The 15,411-nt window shown below is 37.4% G+C and overlaps 1 protein-coding gene across 37 annotated transcripts in view; it reads left to right on the top strand.

Moving 5' to 3' along the window:
* ZBTB20 (zinc finger and BTB domain containing 20) overlaps positions 1–15,411 on the top strand; it is an 846,256-nt gene that overhangs the window by 652,612 nt on the left and 178,233 nt on the right. The window contains exon 1 of one of the 37 annotated variants that reach the window (XM_043474951.1): positions 10,384–10,986. The exons of the other annotated variants lie outside the window; for them this stretch is intronic. The gene's annotated coding sequence lies outside the window, so the exon portion shown is untranslated. Of the gene's footprint in view, positions 1–10,383; positions 10,987–15,411 lie in introns of those variants that run through there. 37 annotated transcript variants of the gene reach the window in all.

Genomic DNA, 15,411 nt, shown 5'->3' with positions numbered 1-15,411 from the left:
CCAAAAAATAATTTGAGGGGAATTTCAATAGACAACTCTAAAGCCCCTTTCTCTTTACAGATATAAATCCTTATGAAATTCCATTTTTCCTTATTTTTTTATGTTCATGATTCTCTTATAGCTCTTTCCAGTGATGCTAACAAAACCAGCTGGTCTGGAGATTAATATGACCAGACATACCATGAATTTTTTAAATCTCAAAAGTCCCAGTTTCAAGTTCTTGGTCAATCAAATATAGGTTGTATTTTCTTGTGTATATATAAATGTACAGTACGTTATCATAAGTCTCCTCTCATTTTCGGGGGGAGGGGTCTCACTGTTTCCTAAAATTTTCTTAAATGCTTCTTTGTTAGAAATAGGCAGAGGAAAACCTGAAGAATGGAGGGAGAAATATGACATGATAGAAAGAAAAAGCATATTAAGGAAGAAGGGAAGTCAATGAGGAGATGAAAATAATAGTGATTTCCCTTTTCCCTAGTCCCCTCAGAGCACTTTTATGTTTGGTTTTGATATTTCTCTCACCTAATGCCCCCAGATGATCTCTTCCTAGCAATGTGCTCTACAAATATATACATATATACACATACATATATATAGATATATACATACATATATATATATTTACATTCTTACATATATATATCCCACATATATATATTTTTTCTTTCACTGCCTGTGAATATCTCCTCCTGCCCTAGCTACTTCATACCCTCTCCAGCAGACTCCAGGGACTTGGACCCAAGGCTACTAGTTCCACTCTCCCTTGGCCCAGGCTGGCATGGAGAGTGTTAATGGCTGATGTAAATCTGAAAAGAACTTAGGCAATAATTTGGTTTTACTTTATTAACATTCAAAATATAAACAGATAAACTGCATATTGAATTCATTAATTCATCCTCTTCTGTTTAGAAAGATGAAAACTGCATTTTTAAGAAAGGGATTGATTGGTGTCATGTACATATTCATTCACTCCTGTTTATACAAGATAGTGAGGATATTAACATGGAGGCAGAACAATGGCACTTGTAATTCTATCACCACTGTTTATATGAGAAGAAAGTATCTGAAAAGAAAGAGGGAGAGAATGTTTGCTGCTCTGTACATACATTAAATGCTTGTGTTTTTGTATATAAGGCATTTGAAGTGGAAAAATTTAACATGTTGAGGAATTCATGTTCTTCATACCATGTTCACTGTAACTAAGACCTAAGATAGCTAAGTTCAAAAAAGACTAAAATATAATGGCAGGGTACCTCCTTACAAGGAGCACAAGGACCAGAGACATGTGCTCCATTAAATCCTTCCAGAGACTGAGCTTATTTAAAGTTATGATCCTCTATTGGGGTCTGAAGTGTTCTTCCCAGAGAGTAGTGAGTGTTGTGTCTGGGAGACCACTGACTCATAATTTGCCTGAAACTCAAGATATGTATCTCAGGAGTAGAGACCCCATCAACTGTTCAAAAAAAGAAAAGAAAAGAATGCTGTTTTAAATAAGAGCATAAGGATCCATTTCAAATAAATAGTACTGGGCAGACATATAGGATTTTTCTTGACTGTTTGAAAAGGACAAGGTAGTTGATGGTGGGAAAGGGGTTTCTTACCTAAGTTGAAATGAACTGAGTTGATAACATAGGCCACAAAGGGTCAGATTATTGATAAGGACTTAATGGATGTTGGGGTTTCCCTGAGTGGGGCTAGTGGTAAAGAACCCACCTGCCAAAGCAGGAGACAGAAGAGACCCAGGTTCCATCCCTGGATCAGGAAGATCCCCTGGAGAAGGGCATGGCAACCCACTCCAGTATTCTTGCCTAGAGAATCCTGTGGACAGAGGAGCCCGACAGGCTATATAGTTCATAGGATCTCAAAGAGTCCGACACAGCTGAAGCGACTTAGGACGTGCCAGTTCTTCCCTGTAGCTCAGATGGTAAAGAATCTGCCAGCAATGCAGGAGACCCAGGTTCAATCCCTGGGTCAGGAAGATCCTTTGGAGAAGGGAATGGCAACCCACTCCAGTTCTTGCCTGGAGAATCCCATGGACAGAGGAGCCTGGCAGACTACAGTCCATGGGGTTGCAAAGAGTCAGACATGACTGAGCAACTAACACTATCACCACCACCACCACTACTACTACTAATGGATGTCACAGGGCAATTGAAAAGAGTGAATGAGGAACAAGAAGTTGTTATAGCAGATGGTTATGTTTAGGATAACTTACAAGAGTGAGCTAGTAACCTATCAGTAATATTGCAGACATAAAAACTCTGTAAAGTATACATTACAGCAGAGGTCCTTGAGAGCTGCAATGGAGTCTAATCAGCAGGGTAATTAATAGTAGACTCTGGAAAAACTTCTGTTAAATTAATGAATGAAAGCATGCCTCCATATCAACAGTGCTTTGCATGTTCTCCTGTATCTAACTAATTCTCAAGGAAGGTTCAGACACTGTGTTAGGCTCAGTTAAAAACACAGGTATCTCTCCAATTGGAGATCTGAATTTTCTCAAGAGCGTAGAGTCACTAATTCTAACTGGTTTATTCATTTCAATCCTCATTCACATTTCTATTCTTGTTCCACTTAGGTAAACATATTTTATTGCAGTTGGACCAATGTTGCATGCAAATGATGAGAAATGAGATTAGAGAAGTAGTGAGGGATTGGACCCCATAGGCCTAAGTCCTTTAGAATCCCAAGAAGCAATGATGGGCAGAAATCTTTGAAATCAAATGAAGCAGTTCCAGTCAAAGACTGGAGGCACTGATATAAGAGCTTGATTTGGGCTATAAATCAAATATACAATTTCCAACCAGTGTAAATAAAAACATTGTTCATCCAGCACTTTTTTTGCCTATTAAACCAGTTTTACCAACCTAACACTCTCAGTTGGCAACCACACCTGTAAGACACTTAGGAAGAAGTATTCAATTGTTTTAGAACTTTCATAAGGTTTTTAGTTCAAGAGCATAGGATTTAAGACACTCTAAACATGGATTTTAAATATTAGATGGTTTTCCCTTGTATTGACTGACTGCTGTGCTAAGAATTACAGAATTCCTGGCTATTAAATAGTGTGTGCATAAACCACTCTGCAAAGGAAGGAGAGGTTAAAAGTTCACACAAGATGTGCATGTTATCCCACCAAGCCCTACCAAATGAGCCAATCTGCCACAGTTAAGCTTTTGAGAATGCAAGAGATATTATGGTTTGCCTAAAATGGGACATTCACAAAAGGTCATTTTCTTGTCCATTTATGTATAAATCGCTAAAACTTTGAAGTTATATACTAGTATTACTGAGAGGAATTGCTGAGAATTTTTCTTATCACATACGAGAGATGACAGACTTAAAATCTGATGGCTCTTTTGATAGCTTCTGAAAGAACTAGAACTTGTCTGGCTCCATTTGTCTGGCCAAGATGTATTTCTATGATTTATCCATGGAGTTTTTAGCAGAACCTTACACTTACTGTCTAAATTAATGATATTCTCTTCTTTTGCCATAACAAAAATCACGCTACACTATATACATTATGTTAAAGATTTTTTATTTTAGCATGTGGCCATATTCTGTAAAAGCTTTTTCAGTTTCATCATGTTGACAAGCTGATTCCATTAAATCACCCACCATCATCATGTTCACTTTTTTCTTTTCTTTTTTGAAAAGTTAGAAAACAGCGATCATCTCAGAGTTTTCAAGACATTCACTTTGGCAAAAATAAATCTGGAAAAACATGAGCCTATTCCTTGAAATGGAAAAAGGATGGGTTGTGTCATTCTTCTCATTGGCCCTTGTTTTTAAGTTGTTAAAGATGAGGAAGGAGGCTGTGGGTCTTTTTTTTTTTTTCTAGTAAAAGGAGATTTAAAAAAATTTTTCTGGATATAGCTCAGACTTCTCTACCTCAGTATTTATTATGTATTATTTGTTATTTAAAAATAGAAATTTCAGTAATTTGGATGAATAACATGAAAGATTTCATTCAAGCATTTTTGATCATTTCTGCACTGCTGATAAAAAGTTATTTGGTAATGTTTTAGGGTCACACTGCTGTTTTGAATTAGAGCAGACATATCCTAGCTCTTCCAACACCATGTTTTCCTCACTGAGAAAAAAAAAATCATCTGATCATGCTACTGCTGGGTCATTTAAAACACCGAGTGGATGTGTGAGATGAGGGAGGGGTAACCCTCAGGATGGAGTTAATTAGCTCTGTGGGCATGTGGACGGGTCACTTCCTCTGGATCTACTCAGGCAGGAGGAACCAGGCATATACAGACTTATAAAATTAAAAGAAAGCCATGAACCCTCAGACTCTGGGGCACAAACTGATTGCCTTTGGAGATGAGAAATACTGCCTTTTGTGCATGGGTATTTTGGGTTTCATTGGTCAGAGACAAATGGACTTCCCTTAAAGTGTCTGGTGCAGGTCAGACACTGAAAATATATCTACAGTTTGAGAAGCCTCTGGCAAATCTGGTGTTTTTTGAAATTTACCTCTGCTGACTCTTTTTAAAGTCATATCTTGCTCAATGTCTTGTAATGTGTCTTATTTTCTAGGTCTCATCTTGGAAACAACGTAATTTCTTCCTGAAAGTATGAGTGAATCCTTTCTATTTTCATAATTGTGTTTCATAGGCTGACACCGGTTCCCTGCCTGCTGAGATCAGCTCAGCCAGGGTTTGGCCTGAAGGATTCTGCTAGGCTGTTTACAATCTAATCCTTTCATGAAGTGAAAGGTGAAACAGCAGATAGAAAACATCCTCAATTCCTAGGCCATTAATAGGTGAATACAAGTATTCAGGTATTTATAAGTAAATTTCACCCACAGGAAAGATACTATGAAAAAGTCTACTTGAGCACATGCTCCAAAGAGCCAGGAATGAATGGCAATTAACCAGGAGGAAATCACTAACGAAGAACATGTTTGTAGTGTCAGAGGAAACTGTTTATGTTTCCTTATGTTTCTACCTAAATTACTCTGACATCAGTAGGAACACTTCATAGAGTGTATAGACAGAAAGTCCTCAAATGTTTATAACTTTCAAACAGAAATATATATATATATATTTATTCATTTCAGTTTGGTCGCTCTTTGCAACCCCATGGACTGCAGCACGCCAGGCCTCCCTCTCCATCACCACCTCCCGTAGTTTACCCAAACTCATGTCTGTTGAGTCGGTGATGCCATCCAACCATCTCTCCTCTGTCATCCGCTTCTCCTCCCACCTTCATCTATAAATATATATATAATATATATATGATATATGCATATGTATGTATATATCTTTATTTGCAATTAAACCATAGGCAACATTGTTTCTTGAGATAGGAAATCAGGTGATCCCCTTCGGCAATAAAGCTGCCAAATCTATAGTCCAGAGCAGAGTCCACCATGACCACTCCCACCACCACCACCACCACACACACACACAAACACAGAATCACCAAACACCTTCTTCATTACCTTGGAAAAACCTGAATTTGGATCTTGTAGAGATAGTTAAAAATGCCAGTTCCCCTAAGAAGAAGTACTAAGGCATTTCAATTAATAACTTTTCAGATAACTGAGAGCAGGTTGCAGTTGGGGAGGATGGAGAACTGACTGTGTCCCCAAAGAGGCAGTCCCGTTCACATTTGTTTCTTTTTCTTCACCTGCCTAATGATAGGAATGTGGATGTGAAAACAGGAAGGGATGGAGTAAGGAAGCCAGGAGTAAGTTTTATCAATTCTAACAATACTTGGACTGCAAGGAGACCCAACCAGTCCATCCTAAAGAAGATCAGTCCTGAGTGTTCATTGGAAGGACTGATGCTGAAGCTGAAACTCCAATACTTTGGCCACCTCATGCGAAGAGTTGACTCATTGGAAAAGACTCTGATGCTGGGAGGGGTTGGGGGCAGGAGGAGAAGGGAATGACAGAGGATGAGATAGCTGGATGGCATCACTGACTCGATAGACATGAGTTTGGGTAAACTCCAGGAGTTGGTGATAGACGGTGAGGCCTGGCATGCTGTGATTCATGGGGTCACAAAGAGTCAGACACGACTGAGCGACTGAATTGAACAATATTATCAGCTTCTTGAACCATAGCCTTTCAAATTTCAGTTGCTGGTTAGCTTGACACCTTTGCTGTTCAACTCATTCTTCACATTCAAAACAGCATAAGGAATGGCTGTGTGAACCAACCATAATGGTAGATAGGTTATCAAAGTCAGCTAAATACTGGCTTTATTTTCTGAACTGATATTGAACAAAATGTTTCTCTTGAAAGGTCTTAAGCCTCTATCCTCCCAGCTCCTGATCACAGCAATAACCAACCTCCAGAAGTCATTAGTGTAGACAAGAACAATATCCTCCAACAAGTCAGCTATGAAGAAATTGTCATAGTTTATCTCTGATTTGTGTCCTTCTGAAAATAATGGTTTGAAAGATAAAACTACATTTCTCTGTCTTGATCTCTTTTTTTAACCAGATCTTTACAAGTAACATTGGGACTGATTTTTTTTTTTTTTCCTAACAAAAGTTGAATAACACTCAAAGCCTTTAAGTAGCCAAAGTCCATCTTTAGAAATAGCTTTTCTCTATAATGTACTGCCAACTTCTTATGTGTGTGTATTTTGACCTTCCTGATACCTCTGCTATGGGCTGCCTATTGATTGGTACATTTTAGTGCTTTGCTTATAAGAGTTGGGCAATAGTTCAGCAATCCAACCCAACTCTGGGCCATAGATAGAAAGGGCTCATCTTCTGTTTAAGAAATGTGGCAAACTACATGAAATGAATTTGGTTCAGACAAGGTCTTTGGAACTGCTCATCTAATCTTGTGTGCTTGTATGAAATGGACACTTCTGCTGAGCTCCAAAGCTGAAAGGTAAATAGATAAGAAAGTCAGTAATTTGCCACCCCTGTTAGAGCTCTCCCTGAGTCTATCATTAGATTTACATTCTTAATCATATGGAGCCCATTTTGGCCATTTAAAAGTATTTGCTCACCAGTTCTCGTGATGTCTTTGAAGATAGTCCTGGGAATAATAACAGTGAAATCTTATATAATATTTTGGTCTTTTTTCTAACTTTTAAAAAAATTGAGTATTGAATTTATATGCATATTCATAACAGGTTTATTAAATATTCAGCTAAAATGTCTTGGACATGAAAGAATTAATTGTTAGAATGTTTCACTCTAGCTACCCATTATGTTAAAAACCATAGTAGATTCAAGTATATGTTTGCTCAATTCTGTTTGAGTAATTAATATACACTTGGCAAATTGAATCGATACATAAGCAGTCTATAAACTATTTTGAATTTAGTTACAGACTTCTTGTGTCACATTGTCCTCTTCAAACCATAGAATGTATTTTATTCAACTGTGTTGTAATTCTGTACAATTCGGGGAATCAGCATGTTATAGGATTTTGTAGTAATATAGAGCAAAACGAGACTAGAGAAGCTATTGAATTCACCCTCCTGACTGGAGATAGAGCTGCTTTTATTCCATCCGAAACAGAGGAGGATCTTTCCTATTTTTAAATAACCGTGAAGATAGAAATTTCATAACAGCTCTTAGCAATCTACTTGATTATTTACCACTTGTATATTTAGGATGTTCATCCTAAAGTCTTAAATTCTCCACTGGACAGTTTAATATCATTTTGTCCTAGGACAAAAATGCCTATCATTATCCTCTTTACAACCCTTCTTATAGTCAGAAAACTATGAAGATATACCTCAGCTCTTTCTTTTGTAAGCGATATTATTTCAGTTTTTTTAAAACATTTATTTTTGTTTTTATAGCTCTTTCTGTACACAAATGGAATGGGGGAGTATTTTTAAAAGGTCTGTCATACATGATGCCCCTGAGAAAGGCACTGCATATTTTAATTTCACTGTGCTGATGTGGAAATAGCCACAGCTTTTTCATTATATGCTGATGGACAGAGCATTTGTGTTCATTTAACCTTGAGGTTGAAACTTGTTCCCAAAAAAGTAACTGACTCATAGCATTGGCTAGACCCAAGAATAAAGAGCATCAGTTTTCCTAATCTTAAAGGCTCATCTTGCCCCCACTCTGAAAATGCACTAAAATTAACTTTTCCTTGACCTTTTCTGGTACTATTCCTTTACTTAACAACTTTTTTCTATCATCTTTGTCTCCTAAAATAAATAGACAGCATTTATTCAACACACATTGGAGGGTCCTGCTGTGTTTAGGACACTGTGCTCAAGGGCAGAGGTGTCCTGGGCGTGTTCAGGGAGAGCAAATAGTCTGTCACAGTGTGTAAGGAAGCAGTGGTGGGGGAAAAGAAGAGAGGTGCATTGGGGCTAGATCCAGATCATGAAAGATCTGGGATTGCTGTTAAACAAATAATTGGTGGTAACAAGGACAGAAGTAACATTTTCCAGTCTGTATTATGGAAAGCTCTTATCAAGTCTTTAAAACACAGACTGTGCCCACATTGTCCTCTTGGTTTAGTAGCTAACAGACCATCGGGTAAAAGTACCTGCTTAATTTATATCTTTTTATATAAATTCTGTGTCATAATTTTTCCCTTTGTATTAAAAAATTCAAGGAAACCATTTGAGTAAAGACAGCCTTCTGTTCACACTGATCTGGATGGTTATTCCTCCTGCTGTGCCCATATTTATTCCAAAGCCCTCTGTACACTAACATGTTACTTTCTGTGTTTATATATTCCAAGGAGTCTGGAGAAGAGTTTGTCCTATAATAGGCACAACTTTTAGTACCAAATGGCATTAATGATGGGCTGTGAGCAGCATTATGACCAAGTGTTTCTACTTGATTGGGCCACATGATAACAATGCCAGATCTTTACAGCATCTCCTGTTTGCATGCATGCTAAGTTACTTCAGTCGTGTCTGACCCTTTGAGAGCCTATGGACTATAGCCTGCCAGGCTGTTCTGACCATGGGGTTCTCCAGGCAAGCATACTGAAATGGGTTGCCTTGCCCTCCTGCAGGGAATTGTCCCTGACCCAGGGATTGAACCTGCGTCTTTCACGTCTCCTACATTATCAGGCAGGTTCTTTACCCCTTAGCACCACTTGAGAAGCCTTTTCAGTGTCCCTTAAAGAATATTAATGTACTATATAATAAAAGGTCCTGGTACAACAATCCATTTGGAATCTATAAAACTATAACTTGGAGAGTTTGAAATATGGAAGGAAAAGTTGTCTGGAGTCAGATTGTACAGAGCTCCTAAACTGTCATCATGCCATCCAGTCAGGTCTGTTTTAGGAGCTGTAAGAAATTGTCCTAAATATATTAAGCAAATTCAGTCCCTGACATTACCTCCTACCCTGCTCTGCCACCCCTCCCAGCCCTACTGATTTTATTTCATTTCTAATTCCTCAAACTTTCTATCTGTAAGAAGCAGGAACACTCAGGGAGATTTGTGTGGGATGGGGTGGAATCTCAAGTTATATCTCAGCAATGTCTCAGGCTCAGAAATGGTCCCAAATCTAACTGCTGAACTTGAGTTTTTATTTTTTTTAATTAATATTTTTTATTAAAGGATAATTGCTTTACAGACTTTCGTTGTTTTCTGTCAAACCTCAGCATGAATCAGCCATAGGTATGCATGTATCCCCTCCCTTTTGAACCTCCCTCCCATCTCCCCCCCATCCCACCCCTCTAGGTTGACCCAGAGCCCCTGTTTGAGTTTCCTGAGCCATACAGCAAATTCCTGTTGGCTATCTATTTTACATACGGTAATGTAAGTTTCCATGTTACTCTTTCCATACATTTCACCCTCTCCTCCCCTCTCCCCATGTCCATAAGTCTGTTCTCTATGTCTGTTTCTTCCTTGCTGCCCTGTAAATAAATCCTTCAGTACCATTTTTCCAGATTCCTTATATATGCGTTAGAATACAATATTTATCTTTCTCTTTCTAACTTACTTCACTCTGTATAATAGGTTCTAGGTTCATCCGCCTCATTAGAACTGACTCAAATGTGTTCTTTTTTATGGCTGAGTAATATTCCATAGTGTATATATACCACAACTTCTTTATCCATTCATCTGTCGATGGACATCTAGGTTGCTTCCATGTTCTAGCTATTGTAAATAGTGCTGCAATGAACAATGGGATACATGTGAGTTTTTTATTTTTTAATATTTATGAATTTGGTTGCATTGGGTCTTAGTTGTGGCATGTAGAATCTTCATGGTGTCAGGGCAATCTTCCGCTTTGTCACAGGGACTCTCCAGTTGTGATGCACAGGAGTTGCGGCATGTGGGCTCTCTAGTTGTGGTATGTGGGCTCCAGAATGTGTGGGCTCAGTAGCTGTGGCTCATGTGTTTAGTTGCTCTGCAGCATGTGAGAATCTTAGTTCCTGACCAACGATCCAGCCTGCCCCTACATTGGCAGGAAGATTCTTAACTACTGGGCCGCCAGGGAAGCCCCTGAACTTTAGTTTTTGAATTCTCTCTTTTTACTGATCATTATTTCATCATCTAAATTTTGAAGGTAGGCATTATTCAGAATTATCATAGTATTTTAAGGAATGGTAAAGCATCACTATGATATTCCTATTGTTCTTCTCAAGATGGTCTTGAAAAGCAGGACCCCAAGATATGAATGACTATTTGTGGCATTTATAGTCAGTCTCCTTAAGACCAAGAAACTCGCAGGAGACCCCTGAGTACCTAATGGGAAATTGAGCATGCTTTGTATGCACATCTGAATAACCCTTCCATCTGACTTTAACTTGTAAATCTTTTGCCAGGTAGAAAATAGAGAATTAAAAACCTCCAAATTCAGGGTGCATGAAATGTCATTAAATCTAGCATAAAATTTCTTGAATCTGTCAGATAAAGGAAATCATGTATCCAGAGTGAAGATGGAATATCAATTGACAAGAATCTATGAAGCTGGCACTTATTCTGAGAGACATACGAATCTAAAAATCCAATAATGCCTCTTCCTTTGAAAACACTGGAAGCCAGAAAGGTATTAGGAAAATCAATAAGGTAAAAATCTTCATCCTACTGTTTGGAATGACTCCCACATAAGAATTAATTAACACAATACTTCTAGAACATGAAAAGAATGTTAAACTGTTATCTCTACCCATGCAAAACAAAGATATAAACCCCCCTAAATACTAGAGAGAGTAGTTGGAAAAGAAAGATTGGAAGGATTAAAGGCATGTCTAAGAGGTCATTTCTGTCCTATTGTCACACCATTTACCCTATTCAGATAGAAGGATAAGTGTTGAACTTTAGTTCATCTGAATTCCTCAGCTCTGTCATCAATGCTGTGACACATTCTAATTTTCTGATTCATTTGTGATGAATAAGTTCTCTCTTTTCTATTCACAATGCTAAAAGTAACCAGTTTTTGTGAGTTATGATTATTTCCCATTTTTTTTTATTGTACTATTATTTTCCCTTAGCAAGTTTCTCTCACTCTTTACCAGCCAGTGTGAACCCCACTTGCAGAAAAACCCCTGTACAGTACCATTGCCTAGGCTTGGAGTTTAGTCAAGAGGAATGAGAGACCGACACCCTGGGCTCCTTTTTTAACCCAGCCAGTTACCTCAACTGGCAAGTGGCTCAGCTTCTGCCCATAAAATAGGTGTAATATTAACAATAGCTTTACCTTACCACCATCTAATATGTAGAATCCAAATCAAGCCAACTATGTCTCCTTCCAAAGAAGTCTAAACTAGCCTAACAAATTCCTGAATTAGTCCAGATGTCAAGGGCAAACATAAAGAGAGAAATACCTAGAGGTACGGGAATTTAGGATTTATAAATATATAGACTTTGGAACAGTACAAACTTTTTAAATCCAAGAAACTATCTGATTTAAGGTGAGTTTTCTAATTTCTAAAAAGTCATTTTTTCCTCTGGTAAAGTAGAAGTGACAGTATATACTCTTGTAGTCAGGATTAAATGATATACTGTTAGAGCTGCTTTTTAAACTCTTCTAGGCAGGTGATCCTCAAGCTAAGGTAAGCATCCAATATTCGGGGTGCCTGATGCCTAAAACAGCATGCCATAAATTAGGCTTTCAGCAAAGTCTCAGGTTTCATCCTAAAAATATGTACATATTCTGCTTTCTGCTCCTCAACATATCCTTGTTTGTTTTACCGAACTGGAAGTTCCATGGGGACAAGAACAGGGTCTGTTCTTTTTGTGTATAACTTTCAAGAAGTAGTTATTGGATAAATGAGTACATGTACAAATAAGATTTTTTAATTACTTAGCCACAAGGACAACTGACTCTCTAAAGAGACAGCCACATCTTTATTATTTACTTTGTGGCTTTGCATACTCGTCAGACTGCTCCACTTCCCTGGGTATGCCCATATTCAAATCGAAGAACATTTACTTAGGATACCTGAAACCACAGAAGGTCTTCAGTGAATAGTACCTCTTATTATCATTCCTTTGCTCATTATTTCCTCTACCTTATTGTCCCTAAGGCTCTATGGCCTTTTTCATAAACTTGTCAAGGACTAGGAAAGTCAGAGTCTGGAAGTCCTGTGAAGGAGTCTGTGTGTCTCTAGCCACACATACTTACCCATGTAGTATGCTCCATTTTCATACATTTCATTTACTCCTGGCTTTAACTGTATAGCACCTTGTTAAAACATCCTAGAAGTGATGAGCAAGGGGACTGAAAGAACATTTTCTCCCCTCTCCCTTTAGGCTGAGGGTTACTAACCTGGAATTCTTAGAAGATCCCCTTTGGAGTTTGGGAGACACATGAAACTTGTTATTTTAGAAGAATTTCTGGGAGGAGAGATTTTTATAGGGATCTGCATCACCTCCAAAAGTTGGGAATCATTGCCCTGGAACATTACATACACAGAAATCAGAATGGACTAATCTTTCAGTTACAGTTAATAATTCTTTTACTTCCTTGGAGCCTGATACTATATAATAAATTCTACTCAGATATCACAAAACTAAAATCAGACTTAACGCCTCTCCCTCCCTCTACTCTTGCTTCCCCTACTGTTATAAGGCCCTGATTCATTTGGCCTTTACAGTTCTATACTCTTTGCTAGATATTTGTGCTTTGAACCCAGCATGCTTAATGCAAATGATTTTAATCTCATGCAAAACTACTGTAGATAATTCTTTGCATTTCAGATGAAAACAATATACAGACATACAAAGTGAATATCACTTAGGCAGAAAGGGCACATATCAATAAAATAACAATTTGAGCTGAACAAAAATAAACCCATGCAGATTAATACACATTTTCAAAATTGCATAGCAGATTGTAATTCAATCAAGAAAACAGGGGCCTTTTGATGTTTATGAATGTTTATAAATTGTAGAAGAACTCTGAGATTAAATTTTTAGCCTTAATATTAAATTTGGGATAGATATTATTGATTTTCATTAATACATAAAGACAACAATTATATCCAATAAAATCTTTAATTTAACTTGGCTTTAATTTGTCTTAGACTGTGACATACACACTGTGAATTTTCTCTCCATCTTGGATTCCTGTCATTGACAGCCTGTGTGTCATTTGACATCCAGGAAAGATAGTTTTTCATTCCAGACCTTGGATATATTAGTCAATCTGGGTATAATTTACATCGATCTCTTTTGATCACATCAAAAATTTAATTTTGACTGATTAACTTTTATGAATAAATACTCCTTGAAATTTAGAAAGTTGTATGCTTAGATATAAGAACATAAATACTGAGTATAGTTCAAAAAGAGCATAATTATTACTGAGACTTATTGGGTTTATAACATACAACAGAAAAATAAGCAAGCACACTGCGTAGATTAACCACCAATCATATTTTTCTCCGTTTTTTCAAAGGTTGGGAAAGAAAGCAAGCTCAAAAACATTGGGGGAGCAGGCGGGAAGGAAGGAAAGGAGAAAAGAAGAGAAGAAGAAAGGAAAAATGCTTTAAAAGATGCACCAGTGTGATAGTCTAAGATCCCAGCTTGTAGACAGGACTAGAATGTAGCAAAACTTAGAGATTTAAAGTCTTTGAAGCTAGTTGGTAGACACACACATATATATTTCAAGTTTGTGTGTACTTTCAATGAATCATACGTAAGTTAATTATCTTGCTTAAAATTTTCATTAAGCTCATCAATTTTGTGAAACAATTTAAAAGCATTGGAGACCCCCAACCTCTCTTTATGGTCCAAGCTGCAGATTTTCAACTTAACTCTTAACTCTTCTTGTCCTTCACTGCTGCATGTTCATGGAACAGGGTTTCACCTAGTCCACAAAAAGAAAAATGTATTCTTTGGAGGAATCTCTACGATGGTGCATTTGTCCAGAAAACTTGCTGAGAAGTGAAGCTCTAATTGCCAGTTTTCTGCTTTAGCCTTATTCTATGCTAATTTAGTTAATCAAGTCTTTCTACTTGATCTTTTTAAATACAGTTTGTTTTGCATTTTTCTGGAGGCTTTATGTGAAGTGGATAAAACCATAGTGTCAGAGACACAAAAATTCAACCAGCGCACTTTAAGTCCTTGACATGTTTGAGTGAGGTGGGATAAGGAGACTTGCTTTGTCTTCTCAGCATCCTTGTTTGGTTTATTCTCTTGGATCTTCTGTTACTTCAGTTTTATTTCTCTGTAAGAAAAGCTATCAAAACACTAGTGAGCAGGCCAGTCCATTAATTGCTTATTTGGCTTGTGTGTTGACAATTACAAAAGAAAATTATCAGACTTAAAATATAGAATGAGAAACTGTTAAGGTCAACTCCCCCCAAAACTGAAGTGTTTTTTTTTCCTCCTTTTACATTTATTTAATTTTAATTGAAGGATAATTGCTTTACAATATTATGTTGGTTTCTGCCTATGTTGATTCATGTTGCTATATAGCAGAAAACTGAAGTTTTATTAATAGAAATGCATTTTGGGGGACAGATGCTTTCGTTTAAAATCCTTTAATCAGAGGACACATTCCTAGCCTGGTGCTGTGCAGCAGACAAGGCAGTAACCACTGTCAGTTAATGACTGACAGCACGTGGAGGTTTTAAATTTATCCAAAGCATTAAACATACTAAATCTACCCTTCAAAGAAGCAAAGTCTATGAATTTGATTCACCTTTGTCAAAATTAGCTAAGATTTGTCATGTACAACATAGTAAAGCTTGTACTTGTTCTCATTGTGCTACCCAATAGCTATTTATGCAACGATAGAAATGGTCTATCTGTAAGACGGCCACCAGCCACAGGTGGCTGTGGAGCACTGGGGATGTGACTAGTAGACCAAGGAACCAAACATTTAATTTTTTATTAAATTTTAAGTATTTTACATTTAAATAGTGTGGCTATTATGGCTAGATATGGCTAGTGGCTACTATATTGAACAGCACAACTCTAGAAAATGTTCATATGATTCTGATCAGAATAAAGCTGACAAAGAAAGAGGTTACCACTCCTTCTACA

The sequence above is a fragment of the Cervus canadensis genome, chromosome 7 (assembly GCF_019320065.1).
Source record: "Cervus canadensis isolate Bull #8, Minnesota chromosome 7, ASM1932006v1, whole genome shotgun sequence".
Lineage (NCBI taxonomy): Eukaryota > Metazoa > Chordata > Mammalia > Artiodactyla > Cervidae > Cervus > Cervus canadensis.
This window is presented reverse-complemented; position numbering and strand designations above follow the sequence as displayed.